This window comes from Mustela nigripes, chromosome 7, assembly GCF_022355385.1.
Source record: "Mustela nigripes isolate SB6536 chromosome 7, MUSNIG.SB6536, whole genome shotgun sequence".
In the NCBI taxonomy this organism is placed as follows: domain Eukaryota; kingdom Metazoa; phylum Chordata; class Mammalia; order Carnivora; family Mustelidae; genus Mustela; species Mustela nigripes.
The window spans coordinates 140,283,308-140,298,067 of record NC_081563.1 but is presented as its reverse complement, the minus strand read 5'-3'; the positions used below and the strand labels follow the sequence as shown (position 1 = coordinate 140,298,067).

Genomic DNA, 14,760 nt, shown 5'->3' with positions numbered 1-14,760 from the left:
ACAAAGCGTCCAACCGCAGAGCCAAAGGCCTCTGCTGCAGACACTGTTTGAAGCAAGCAACCCCAACACCGCCGGCTGGGGCCATGCGGGTCACAGACACAACACATTCGACTACGACAAGAAGGGCTGTGGGCAGTGGTCCCACGTGGAGACCAGAGGCTACGTTTGCAAGTGCGCCTGTGGAGGGCTGGAGGCCTTCCACACTGAGCCGACTGTAAAAAACTAGGTTTACTGCCATCTCCAGAGCAACCTCGAAATTAAAAAATCCAAAGAAGTGGGGCACCCGGGTGGCTCAGCTGTTAGGTGTCTGCCCACGTCATGGTCCCAGACTGGATCACCGTGCGTCGGGCTCCCTGCTCCGCGGGCAGCCTGCTTCTCCCTCTCCCACTCCCCCTGCTTATGTTCCCTCTCTCGCTGTCTCTGTCATATAAATAAATAAAATCTTTAACAACAACAAATCCCAAGAAGTACAGTTAAAAAGCCTTTTAGAAGAAAAAAATGATCTCTTTAGACTAAAAAGTCCAATAAAAAAAAGAGGTTACCAGAATGGAGAAAAACTCAAGACCCAACTACACACTTTAAAGACAGAGCCTCAGAATGCTTGAATCCAAGTCCTGACAGAATTAAAGGAGAAACAGACAACCCGCAGCTATAAAAATCTTAGCACCCCTCTGGGAGAAAAACAGAATGAACAAACAACAACAAACAAGAAAAATGGATGACCCTAAAAACATTACAGGACACCAACACTCATAAACAGTTTTTTTAAAAAATCACAAAGATATGCCACATGTTAGACTTTAAAACAAATTTCAATAAACTTAATGGGCTGGAATCATTGCACAGTGTGCTCTCTGACCTTAGCAGAATTAAGTTAGAAACCCAACATTAAGATACCTAAGAAAACCTTGAGAATTTTTTAATAGAATTTTAGATAATAGATAGATAATAGATAATAGAATTAATAGATTTTTTTTTTATTTGAGAGAGAGAGCAAGCATAACCAGGGGGAGCAGCAGCAGGAGAGGGAGAAGCAGGCTTCCCGCTGAGCACAGAACCTGACGTGGGACTTGATCTTAGGACCCTGATCATGACCTGAGCTAAAGTCAGACGCTTAACCCACTGAGCCACCCAGGTGCCCCCAAAACCTGAAGTGTTTAACATCCAACACACTGCTAAAATAACATGTAACTCAAAGAAGAAATCATAAGAAAAGTTATTTTTAACTTAATAATAAAATATAACATATAGCCAAGACCTAAGATTCAAGTTCACAGCACCAGAGCAGCAGGACCCAAAGGAAATGGAAGGAATAATAAAGAGCAGAAATCCACAAAATGAAAAACAGAAAAACAACAAAGAAAGTTAACAAAAGCCAAAAGTTGGCTCTTTGAAAACAATAACAAAATTGATCAACAGCTGACCAAAAAAAAAAAAAAAAAAAAAAAAGAACAGAAATCAGTGACGAGGAAGGAAAAAAAGAGGGTTTATCACTACAGACCCTACAGGCACAAAAAAGATGATAGAAAAAATTAAGGACAACTTTATGCCAAGCAATTAGACGGAACAGTTAAATGCCTTGAAAAATACAATTTACCCAACCAGAAAATCTGAAGAGTCCTAAACGCATTAACAGAATTGAATCTGTAATAGAAAACCTTCCCACAGGGGAGCCTGGGTGGCTCCGAGGGTTAAAGCCTCTGCCTTTGCCTCAGGTCATGATCCCAGGGTCCTGGGATCCAGCCTGCTTCAGGCTCTCTTCCCACAAACAAAGTTCCAGGCCCGGATGACTTTTCTACCCAATATCCAAGGAAGAAAGACATCAATCTTGGACAAAGTTCTTCAAAAACAGAGGAGAAGGCGACTTTTGCTTTTGGAGGCCAGCACAACCTCACAAAGACATTACCAAAAAATCCATTACAAGCATAGACATAAAAATCCTTAACAAAATATTAGCAAACTGAATCTATGAGTAGAAATTATCCCAAGAAGGCAAGCCTGATTTAACATTTCAAAACAAACCAACATGTCTACCATATTATAGAACTGAGATAAACCACATGATCATCTCAAAGATTCACCGATGCATTGGCAAAGTTCAACACTAACTCATGACTGTAACACTTGTCAGTAGGGCGCTGGGGCGGCTCAGTCAGTTGACCGTCTGCCTTCAGCTTAGGTCAGGGTCTCAGTGTCCTGGGATGGAGCTGGCCATCGGGCTTCCTGGTCAGCAGGGAGCCTGCTTCCCCCTCTGTCTCTCCCCTGTTGGACTTGGCTCACTTGCTCTCAAATAAATAAATAAAATCTTTAAAAAAAATTAAAAAATAAAAAATTCTCAATTCATTGGGAACAGAAGGGAACTTTCTCGGTCTGATAAAGGACATCCAACCAAAACCCTATGGCTGATATGACTGGGTTGTTTACACAGAAAACCCTAAGGGATCAACAAAAAACAAAAACAATGAAACAAAAAACCAACTACAACTAAAAAGTTAATTTAGCAAGGTCACAGGATATAAATATTTAAAACAACTATCTCTCTCCCTCTCTCTCTATATATATACTTTAAAATTTTATTTATTTATTTGATAGACACAGCGAGAGAGGGAACCCAAGGATGGGGAGGGGCAGAGGGAGAAGCAGGCCTCCCGCTGAGCAGGGAGCTGGATGCGGGGCTCGATCCCAGGACCCTGGAGTCACGACCTGAGCCCAAGGCAGACGATTAACAACTGAGCCACCCAGGCGCCCCTAAGGCAACTATATTTTTATTTGAGAGTAGTAAACAATTGGAAAATAGTACTACTTACAGGTTTCATTTACAGCAGCATCCAAAATCACAGAATTATTTAGGAATAAAATTTAACAAAAGACATACAAAACCCCTACATTGAAAACAACACATTGCCAAGAAAAACAAAAATCTAAAAAAAAAAAAATAAAAAAAACCTGAGCTTTATCATGTTCATGGATATTAAGCAAAGACCTAATTTTCTCCAAACTGATCTACAGAATCAATACAATCTTAACTCTAATCCCAGCAGGCTTTTTTGCAAAAATTGAGAAAATGATCTCAAGTTTGTTCGGCAAAACAAAGGGCACATACGAGCCACGCGACATGGGCACACAGAGGGTCAGGAGTGCGTCGGAAGACACTGAGCCCGTCACCTCAGAGACGCAGAACCCGGGTCCAGCAGAGCGGCGGCGCTGAGAACACGAGCCCTACTGGGTCTCGGCAGGGGTGAGGCACCGCGCGCTCTCGCTCGTGCTGGAAACGGAGACCGGCACAAGCTTCCGAAACAGCTCGGGCGCGCCCCCCCAAGGCACACCGCACGCCCCGTGCGGGACGCGGCAGTTCGCCCGCTGGACGCGGTGCGCACCTACAGGAAAGGAACACACACGTCCACACAGAGACTTACACGCCGATGTTCGTAGCAGCTTCACTCACAACAGCCAAAGTCTGGAAACAGCCCCGATGTCCGCCAACTGGTGAGCGGATAAACAGAAAAGGGTCGACCCCAGAGCGGACGACTGCTCAGCGGGGAGGCAATGAGCTACCGACACGCACACGCCACCGACGCGGCGTGCTGCTGAATGGAAGGAGCCAGATCCAAAGACAAGGCAGGGTCCTTACGTGAAACTCCAGTGAATGCAAAGCCGTCCGCACAGGTTGCCCAGAAGTGGAGGGCAGAGCAGATACAGCTTTCAAGGGCCCCAGGCAACTCTGGAAAGGACCTGGCACACACCTGCTGCAGGACCCAGCAGGTCGGCTCCTGGCTGACTCAGCCAAAGGAAAAGGAAACACATGTTCACGTAAAAACCTGCACAGGACATTCAGAGCAGCTTTATTTGTAACAGCCCCAAACTCGGATCAGTCCGGACACCCTGGAACTGCAGCACGTATGCACACAGTGCAACACTACGTAGCAAACCCAAACAGAGCCGTGCTGCGTGTGTAGCCCGGACGGACCTGCACGGAACTGCACGAGCAGATAAAAGCCAAGCCCACGAGGTTACACACTGTATGACCGGATTTGGGGTACGATACGATTTTAGAAACACAAGACAGATTGCTGGTTGCAAGGGGCCAAGGAAGCGAGGGGAGTCAGACAGGGGTGGCCTGCACACGGAGAACTGCAGGATCTTGAGTCCAGCGGTGGACACGCAGAGCTGCACAGGTGCTACCCCTGCGGAGGTCCCCACGCACGCAGGAGTCAGTACCGTAAAGGTGAGGAGATCCGGGTAGGACTGGTAATCGTAAAGACATCAGTATCCTGTTTAGGATAGTTTTGTTCTGGTTTTTTTTTTTTTTAAAGATTTTATTTATTTATTTATTTGACAGACAGCAAGAACAGGAACACATGGGGGGCGATGGCGAGCGAAAGCAGGCTCCTGCTGAGCACGATGTGGGGCTCGATGTGGGGCTCGACGCAGGGCTGGATCCCAGGACCCTGAGGATCATACCTGAGCTGAAGGCAGACGCTTAACGACTGAGCCACCCATAGTAAACTATAGTTTGGCAATATGTTACCGTTGGGAAAAACCAGGCAAAGTGTCATCATTTCTTACAACTATGGGTGACTTTATAATCATCTTAATTAAAATTGCAATTAAAATCTCATTACTAGACTAATTCAAGTTACTTGGTAGGTTTAGACCATTAAAGGAAGCTTTAACTAGAGATAACAGAGCATACTGTTACCAGCAACCAAGGCAAGATCTAGCAAAGCCAGAAGCAAGAAAGCAGTGGGGAAGAGCCCTTAGATGGGGTCTCAGCCCAGCTCCTTCACCTCCCAGTAGATCAGAGGGAAGCCCAGACATGCAAAATCATTGACCAAAATACACAAATAATTAGTCACAGAAGCAGGCCCAGAGCCAGTGCTGATTTCAAGTTCAGGGGTCAACCACACTAAAGGTGTGTCTGCTTCTCCAAAACACATGCAGCCGCAAGCTGTGACTAGCTCAAGTCTCTTTCCTGCTCCTTAGAGTTAAAAAATAATAAATAAACTACCTCTCCAGGAAATACAGTGGTGCCCCTAAAAAAAGGGCTTCCAGTCTCTGCATTCTGTCCGCTCTGCGAAGGGAGCACGACCGGCTAAGGCAGCGCCCAGCTCCGTCACACTTGCAGACGCGGCCCCGAGGTCAACCACGTGAAAAAGGTCGCGATGGGCTTCGTCCCAAATTCAACACCGCCTGAGTGACCCACTCCGTGACTCTAGGCCACTACTGCTTAAAAATAAGTCACCGTACTCATCACCAGAACTCAGAAGCAGCTCCGACGTCCTGCAGTGAGTGACCGCACAAGCCGCGTTCGCGCGGACAGCGGGCAGTCCTCGGTGCTGGACAGAAACGAGCTCCTGAGCCGGGAAAAGGCTGCACCCTGTGTGACTCCACCTCTACGACATTCTGGAAAAGGCAAACTCCAGGGACAGGAAGGGGAGTGGAGGCTGCTGGGGACTGGAGGAGGGAGGATTACGCGGAGGAGCCCAGAGACCTGCAGGGGTAAAACCACTCTGGGTAGCGCTACAGCGACAGAAAAACGTGATTGTGTTTGTCAAATCCCACAGAATGTGCACCACGACGAGTGACCACGGAGGTCAACCATGGACTTTGGTTAATAATGGATCAATACAGGCGCCTGGGTGGCTCAGTGGGTTAAGCCTCTGCCTTCGGCTCAGGTCGTGGTCTCAGGGTCCTGGGATCGAGCCCCGCATCGGGCTCTCTGCTCAGCGCGGAGCCTGCTTCCTCCTCTCTCTCTGTCTGCCTCTCTGCCTGCTTGTGATCTCTGTCAAATAAATAAATAAAATATTAAAAAAAAATAATGGATCAACACAGGGGCACCTGGGGGGCGCAGTCGGTGGGGCGCCTGCCTTCACCTCAGCCTCAGGTCATGATCTCAGGGTCCTGGGACCAAGTTCCCCATCGGACTCCCTGCTCAGACGGGTGTCTGCTTCTCCCTCTGCTTCTGCCCCTCCACTGCTCATGCTCTCTTTCTCTCTCTCTCAAATAAATAAGTAAAATATTTAAAAAAAAATGTGTCAATACAGGATCACCAGTTTTAACAATGTACCACTCTGATACAAACGATGGGGCAAACGGAAAACTGTGGGGCCGGGGGAAGAGAAAAGAAATTTGCGAGAATTCTCTGTACTTTCTGTCCAACTCTTCTGTAACCCTGAAGGTGTTAAAAAAAAAAAAAAGTCTATCAAGTAGGAAAAAAGTACAAAGAGTTGATGACCCCAGAGGAAAAATAGCAAGGCTTTTTTGTTTTTTAAGATTTTATTGGTCAGAGAGAGAGAGAGAGCACAAGCAGGGGGAGCAGCAGAGGCAGAGGGAGAAGCAGGCTCCCCACTTAACAGGGAGCCTGATGCCAGACTCGATCCCAGGACCCTGAGATCATGACCTGAGCCGAAGGCAGACACTTCACCCACGGAGCCACCCAGGCGCCCCCGATGACAAGCTTTTAAGTTCTGAGGTTGGAGGCTTTTATAAAATTAAAAGAAACTGTGGCCAAAAGGGAGCTGCGAAGGAGAGGGAGCAAGGAGCAGAGCCGGCGATCGCCGCAGGAGCAGGAAGGTGACGAGGACGCAGCCCGAGGGGGTGGAGACACGGAGCGCAGAGAGGGTCCAACCCGGGAAGTACCTTCAAGAGAGAGAACCAGCACAAAGAAAGCAGAGAACGGGAGAAAAATTGGTCTGGCAGGAATGTGAAAGGTCAGGGGTCCATCAACCCGGGGGGAAAGTCCATAAAAAAAAAAAAAAAAAAAAAAAAAAAAAAAACAAGAGAGAACAAAACTACATCGGCAAGAAAACACAGGTGTGCGCGCTGAGTGATGCGTCCGGCGTCCGGGTCAAGCCTGAGAGCACAGAAAGCTTCGTCTTCTCAGATGAAAAGATTCTATTATCCACCAAGTGCAAGGTCAGAAGAATACACAAATGTTAGAGTCTGGGACAAGCCATGCTCCTCCTCTCTAGAACAAAACAGCCATCGGAGGACACACGTCAACCGAACAGGGAAGGAGTGAGTGAGGAGGGAGCCTCTGATCAAACCTGCTGCCATCTGGGCCTGCGGCAGAAGAAACCACGGCAGGAAGGGGCGGCCGAGTGGCTTAGTCGGTGAGGCGGCTGCCTTTAGCTTGGGTCAGATCCCGGGGTCCTGCGATCGAGTTCTGCATCAGGCTCCTTGCTCCGCAGGAAGCCTGCTTCCCCCTCTGCTCCTCCCCAACTTGTGCGCTGTCTCTCTGACAAATAAAATCTTTAAAAAAGAAAGAAAGGGAGGCACCTGGGGGGCTCAGAGGGGTGAGCCTCTGCCTTCAGCTCCGGTCATGGTCTCAGGGTCCTGGGATCGAGCCCGGGAGTCGGCTCTCTGCTCCGCGGGGAGCCTGCTTCCTCCTCTCTCTCTGCCTGCCTCTCTGCCTACCTGTGATCCCTGTCTGTCAAATAAATAAAATCTTAAAAAAAAAAAAAATTAAAAAAGGAAATAAAAGCTTTAAATAAATAAATAAAAAGAAAGAAAGAAACAAAGGCAGGAGACATGGGAGCAGCCCCTCCACATGCCCCTGGGACGCAGGTCCCACTTCTGTCCGTGCCCAGGGACCGCACAGAGCGCAAAGGTCAGTGTGCGCCATGGAAAGGAGGAGGGAGCCCCCACGGGCCAGGCCGCTCCATGCCACGGCCCACCTGGACCACCCAACTGGGTTCCTTGAGTGTGTCAGTCCCTGGGGCCCAGGCTTGCCCTCCCCTCCCCAGGCAGGGCCGATGGCAGTCCGTCCCAGACGCAGAGACGGACGCCCAGAGAGGTGCTAGTAGGATCTGGACCCAAACCCAGGGGAATCACTCTAACCCTAGACACACCAGGTGAACCACCCGGCCCCTAAGCCCAGTGGGTGCCGGTGTTGCCGACGGCAGATAATAAAACGAGTGTCAGGGCCACCCCAGAGAGAGCGAGGTCGTGGGTTTTACAATCAGGAAGCGAGGACTCTAAGCCCAGCTATGTGACCTGGGGCAAGGCCCCACAGTGCTGAGTCTCCCTCTTCTTCTGTGGCCCTCCGGGACCAGGCTAGCACGAAGCCAGCAGAGCCAAGACGGCCTCAGTCAGAAGCAGGCACTGTTACGGATGGGGCCGACTGTCCAGGACTAAGTACCTCCTCCAGCGAGTCCACGACAGAAGGACCGCAGCACCGTGAAACTACCACACTCAGTAATTTCTTGGTCTGTATTCTCAGTTACCCAACGACTCAGCCTACTGAATAGCTGGCTTCCAGGCCCCATCCACAGGGACACCAAGAACTAATACTCCTATGTGTGCTCCGTAAAAACAATCAACCACAGCCACACCTCTCCGTTCTGCATCTTCAAGATGATGCTTTTATTTTATCTCAACAAACTGAAGATTCCTGGCAACTATGCATCAAGCTAGTCTCTTTCCCAACAGCATTTGCTCACTCAATGTCTTTGTGTCACATTCTGGTAATTCCTGCAGTATTTCAAATGTTTTCTTTGTTCGTATATTTGTCATGCGGATCTGGGATCAGTGATTCTGACTCAAAAGCTCAGATGAGGGGCGCCTGGGTGGCTCAGTGGGTTAAGCAGCTGCCTTCGGCTCAGGTCATGATCCCGGCGTCCTGGGATCGAGTCCCACATCGGGCTCCTTGCTCTGCCAGGAGCCTGTTTCTCCCTCTGCCTCTGCCTGCCTCTCTGCCTGCCTGTGCTCGCTCTCGCTCGCTCTCTCTCTGACAAATAAATAAATAAACTCTTTAAAAAAAAAAAGCTCAGATGATGGTTAGCATTTTTTTAGAGGTATTTTACTTCTTAAAAAATTATTTTATTAACATATCATGTATTATTTGCCGCAGGGGTGCAGGTCTGTGACTCGTCAGGCTTACACACTTCACAGCACTCACCACAGCCCGCCCCTCCCCAGAGTCGTGACCCAGCCGCCCTGCCCCTCCCCCTGCCCCTCCCCCAGGCAACCCTCAGTCTGTTTTGTGAGATTGAGAGTCTCTTACGGTTGGTTTTACTTAAACAAACAAACAAACAAACACGAAATGCTACTGCGCCTTTACCAGACAACAGTGTCGCCGGGGCATCAGCTTTACGCGCGCTGGGAAACCAAACACGGACGTGACTCACTCTATCGGGATAGTCGGGACAGTCGCTTTACTGCCGCTTTACCGCCGTCTTCCCGGAGCCCAGCGCCCCTGCTGAGATGCTCACGCAGCTAACGCAGTCAGCTAAGGCGGTCAGCTACTTCATGTGACTGAAGACAAAGTTTCCCCCTGTGAAACGGTCCACATTTTAAATTATGAATCACCAGGATGACTTAACAGTCAGTGCGCACGCCGGACTTCAGATGTCACTGCACGGAACGTCAAATATGTCCCAGCCTCAGACAGAGCCGCCCTATGAAAAACCCACAGAATTAATTCAGAATCAATTTTCTTAGTTTCAATGGAATGCCAGTAACTATATCTGAAGTCTTTTTTTTTTTTTAAAGATTTTATTTATTCGAGAGACAGAGATCACAAGTAGGCAGTGGGGGGGGGGGGAGCAGGCTCCCCGCGGAGCAGAGAGCCCGATGCGATGCGGGGCTCGATCCCAGGACCCTGGGATCATGACCTGAGCCAAAGACAGGGGCCTTAACCCACTGAGCCACCCAGGCGGCCCAATCCAAAATCTTTTAAAGGCTAATACTTGCTTAATAAAAAAATCACATCTGAGGCGCCTGGGTGGCTCAGTGGGTTAAACGTCTGCCTTCGGGCTCAGGGTCCTGTGTCAGGCTTCTAGCTCCAGGGAGCCTGCTTCTCCCTCTGCCTCTCTGTCTCTCATGAAAAAGTAAATAAAATCTTTTTAAAAAATCATTTCTCCTTAAACCCAGAGATTAAGAATTCACGAAGTGACAGCATCGCTTGTGCCCAGCGGCCGATTCCCTGGCTGCCTGAGCAGCACGGACTGGTGGCGAGGCAGCGTCTGAACTCTTCCGACCCAAGAACGTTACGCTCAGGCAAGGTCCCCACAGACGCAGGCACAGACGAACGTTCACATAGACACGAGAACTTATGGAACAAGGAGCTTCTAGAAAAAACGATCTGTTGAAACACCCAGCCAGTGAAGACATCAACGGAAAAGTAGCAATGGAGAATGAAAGCCACGGGTTAACGGATCTGTGGGCACGGGCTGAAGCCACAGAAACCCAAGGACAAGACCTAAGAGCACTGGCAGCTGCGGCACCAAGTGTGGCCGACAGAAACACCGCAAACCCGCAGCAAGGGGGTCAGGACGCCGGCGGAGAGAGAGGGCAGAGTCCCCTCCAGCCCACCAGGGACGCCGGCACTGTCTACACTAGCCCGACAGGGCCAATGGCCTCCCTTTTTAAGGGCGTGGGTAGGGTGGGTAGGTCTGCGGATGCTGAGCGGACAGCAATTGCATTAGCGTCCCCCTTGATTTTCCCGTATGCCAAGTTCAGAGAAAAATGAAACAAAATGCTTCTATTTCCGACTACGAGGGAAGTCTTTGGAAGCCGCATGTCTGGCTGTTTCTGCGAAAAACTAGGGACCAGAGGTTAACACATTTTCTTGTCTGTACAACATTCATCCACTTCTATACCATGGCTTGATTTTTTTTTTTTTAAATCATGTTCTCTCTTTTCTGTATTGTTTGAACTTTTTACAAAATTCTGTATCTTGTTTATAAAATTTACAAAGTTATCATTCTAAGAACATGAGCAGGGCGCCTGGATGGCTCAGTCAGTTGGGTGTCTGCCTTCGGCTCAGGTCATGATCTCAGGGTCCTGGGATCGAGTCCCGCATCGGGCTCCCTGCTCAGCGCGGAGCCTGCTTCTGTCTCTTCCCCCGCCTGCTGCTCCCCCTGCTTGTGCGCTCTCTCTGTGTATCTGTCAAACAAATAACTAAAACATCTTAAAAAAAAAGAACACGAGCAAGCAGCCACATAACTGCCCTTCCTAGAAGGTTCTTGTCGTGAGTCACTCCAGGACAGGTTTATGAAGCACTCTCAGTGTGCTGGCCTGTCGGGAATACTGAGAACCCAGCCTACCTAGCCAACAACGCCCTTTAACCAGGGGTCTGGAGCTCATCCCTTTGGGCTAACTTCCCTCTTGCAACCAGGGTCTCTCCAACAAAATTTCCACAGAGCCCCTTCTCATCAGAGCCCAAGAGAAAGTTGTTCTTGTGCGGGTGAGTCCGTCTGTTTTGGCCACAGCCAGTCGAAGGGACCAAGATGAAGGGTTTGGTCAACCAGAGTCTAGTTGATCCCAGATTTTCTCAAGAGCCAGCAAACACCCCAAATGGACTCCCTCCCAATCCAATTTCAAATCATCTGTAGTTTTCTGACATCAGAGAAAAGTTCACAGTGAAAAACCTCCTTTCTGTTTTGATGACATGACAGCACAGCAGGCGGCCTGGCAGCTCAGGCCTAATTCAACTGGCTCAAAGCCAAGCACTGACACACCAGAACGGGGGCATCTGCGCACAGGAAAGTCAGGCCGACCCTTACCACTTAGGTTTCCCTTGGTGTTAGTCTTCGAGGGCCGGTTTACTCCAGACAGACGTAGGCAAGCTTTCATTAAAGCGCAAGATAGTAAGTATTTCGGTCTTGTGGGCCAGACAGTCTCTCCATGGCTGGGTCCCCAGTTTTTAGCTCTGCCTCTGAAGCAGCAGAGCGCAGCGTGGGCAAGAGTGGGACAGCTGTGCTCCGCCGTCGCCCGACCCAACCACAGAGCAGGAGCCACGCCTGCCCGGAGCTCAAGCAACGGCAAAAAGTTAGGTCCTTGGGGAGGGTCCCTTGTGTTTACATACCGTGCACACGTGGAGGCTTAGTTACTATGACACTTTTTTATTCCTCGAAATTAAGTCTGCACAAATACAAAACAAGGACGGGCACACAAAGAAGGAATGCTCTGAATAAACATGTCCGGTGAAGGGGCGGTAATGCGGAGACCCGCCGCGACACGGGGCGACCGGAGGCAGACAGCAACGGAGTGCCCTCTCGCTCACCTAACAGCGCCTGGAAAAGCTGTGGGAAAAGCGAACGCATTTTCAACAGAGAGCATCCAAGGAAAGCCAGTGTCATCCCTCAAATTCTTCTTCCTTCAGTTAATGAGTCATTCGCTATCTTCTCTGGCAATGAAACTGCAGAGGTACCGCAGCAAATGGGAAAATTTAAACCAGAAGACAAATCCCAAAGTCATAAAAGATTGCTACTCACTGCAAAGGGATACAGTGGCTGTTACACCTGAGGACCCCAGGGCACAGCCGCCTCAGCCGGGAGACCGGTGACCTGCTGCTTCACTGACTGTTGCTCAGGCTCCCTAACACACCGTAGGCACGTCCAAGGCACTGGACACTTGGACGGGCGGCGGATGGGTACTTCAAACAGCATCCCACCGGAGACCATCACAGCTCATGCATGACCCTCCGAACACACACCACCAACATATTCTATGGTTTGTTCCAACTGGAAGTTTAATTAAACGTGAACGATCATGTAATATGGAACAACTAGCCTGTACTATCCCGCATCAAGGAACGCAGAAACAGGACCCCCTATTTTGCATGCTTCTCAAGTGCTAAGATGAAGGGTCCACTGGCGGCATCGAACACATACGTGCCCCTGGAATGCCCGACCTGTCTCCCGCTGCGACCAAGAGTTACGTACGGCGACGCAAGCACAAGGCATCACCCTGCCTAAGGGACACAGACTGCTTCCATGTGCCCTGCTGGGGCACCGGTGACTGTTACTTCATTCACAAGACACACGTCCGGTTCATGCAACATTTTTTATCCTCCACGATCACCTACTTGACAGTATTTACTGAGGCCTCCCACGTGCCAGGCACTGGGCACAGAACGACGAACGGGAGGCACAATTCGAGAGCAGAGCGTGCGCCGGCGAAGGAGGACCCTGAAGTGAGAGCGAGCGATCCCCTAGAACACGGCCTGATGGGAACAGGCAACAGAAGCAGCCTGTTTAGGTTTTAAGATTACCGTGGCTGGGGATGCTGGGGTGGCTCAGTGGGTTAAGCTTCTGCCTTCGGCTCAGGTCAGGATCCCAGGGTCCTGGGATCGAGTCCCGCATCAGGCTCTCTGCTCGGCGGGGAGCCTGCTTCCCTCTCTCTCTGCCTACTCGTGATCTCTGTCTGTCAAATAAATAAATAAAATTAAAAAAAGAAAAGAAAAGAAAAGAAAAGAAAACGGAGACTAAAAGAACCCACGAAGATCTGAATTACAATAAACCCCAGAGCTACTGAGGCTGCAGGGACAGGACCGAAATCCGCGTCTTCAGGAAGGAGTGACGGTCAAGGGCGATTTCTTCCTTCATGTTTTAAGAAAATACATAGCAGTGGTGAAAGCAAAAGTTACCAACATTGGCCTGTGGGGTCAAAGGACACGGACCCGTTCAGTGAGAGCAGAGGCCTTGAGGGCTCCTCCCCAAGCATTAAGTGACACAACATGAGCTCTGAGAGTGGACGCCACCAATGACCAGAAACAAAGGACCGATCACGGCTTGGTCAGTGCTGTAGGGGACACCACTCGCCAATAAAAACAGGGTAACATACAGACACAACCAATAAAATCCTCAAACACATTATGCAAGACAAACAAGCTGGACCCAAAATGATTCTATTTATTAAAAGAGTAAAAACAGGACAAACAGCCTATTGTGACATAAACCAGGAAGGTGTTCGAGGGCACTGAAGGGAGCCTTCCAGGAAGACAGAGACGTTCTGACTTAAACTGGGGGAGTGATTTCACAAGTGTGTACATACTCCCAAACTCACTGAAATTTACTAAGAGCTGTGCATGTAACTGTAGGTCAATTTTACCTGCATTTAAAAAGCAATCTATAATTGGGGCGCCTGGGTGGCTCAGTGTGTTAAGCCTCTGCCTTCGGCTCAGGTCATGATCCCAGGGTCCTGGGATCGAGCCCCACATCGGGCTCTCTGCTCGGTGGGGAGCCTGCTTCCTCCTCTCTCTCTGCCTGCCTCTCTGCCTACTTGTGATATCTGTCAGATAAATTAAAAAAAAATCTTTAAAAAAAAAAAAAGCAATCTATAATTAAGATTATTTGTTCTCAAAGCAAGTTAGATACGATAAGAAAACCAAATGGAACATAAAACTCCCCAGTCACCAGGACCAGCTGCCTAGGTTTACAGACTGGTTTGGACAGCGCCACATCCCGCTCTTCTGCGACGTCTGCGGCTCGCAACAGAGGCTGTGAAACCACAAAGCCTAAAAATACTCCATCTGGCCCTTTAAGGAATAACGTAGCTGCCGTGACTACCACTCAAATTGGTATTTTATATTTTGAGTCAGAAACTATTAAAATTTCTACACTACTTCACATACATTTCAGAAGTTTGTGTTCTAATGCCTGACCATTGCCAGGCAGCGTGCACTCTTGAAAGCTCCGTGTTCGGGGGAACAGGCTTATAACTAAACGAAACTGTAAGTGCGTTCTTATGTACGTGACATCGGGAAACCCATCAGGAAGGGCTGTGGAAGGCCATACGGCAGAAAACTGTTAGAGAAAGAAACCATGAAGTTTTGTGGGGTTTTTTAATCACAAAATTCAACTTCTGGAAACAGTTACTGCCTTAATACTTCCTTGTCCATGTTTTCTGTAAAGAGCAGAGGTGCGTCAGTGATGAGAAGGAACAGACACTTCTCCCAGCAGGAAACACAGACCACCAGAAGCACGTGACCCTGCGCCCTACAAACTGAAAAATGAACACTGGTTCGGCATCTGC

At 49.2% G+C, this 14,760-nt stretch overlaps 1 protein-coding gene across 3 annotated transcripts in view; it reads right to left on the bottom strand.

Moving 5' to 3' along the window:
* Positions 1 to 14,760, bottom strand: part of DNAJC5 (DnaJ heat shock protein family (Hsp40) member C5) — a 37,575-nt gene that overhangs the window by 4,479 nt on the left and 18,336 nt on the right. For 2 of the 3 annotated variants that reach the window (XR_009405526.1, XM_059407461.1), the window contains one exon: positions 9,129 to 9,274. The exons of the other annotated variant lie outside the window; for it this stretch is intronic. The gene's annotated coding sequence lies outside the window, so the exon portion shown is untranslated. Of the gene's footprint in view, positions 1 to 9,128; positions 9,275 to 14,760 lie in introns of those variants that run through there. 3 annotated transcript variants of the gene reach the window in all.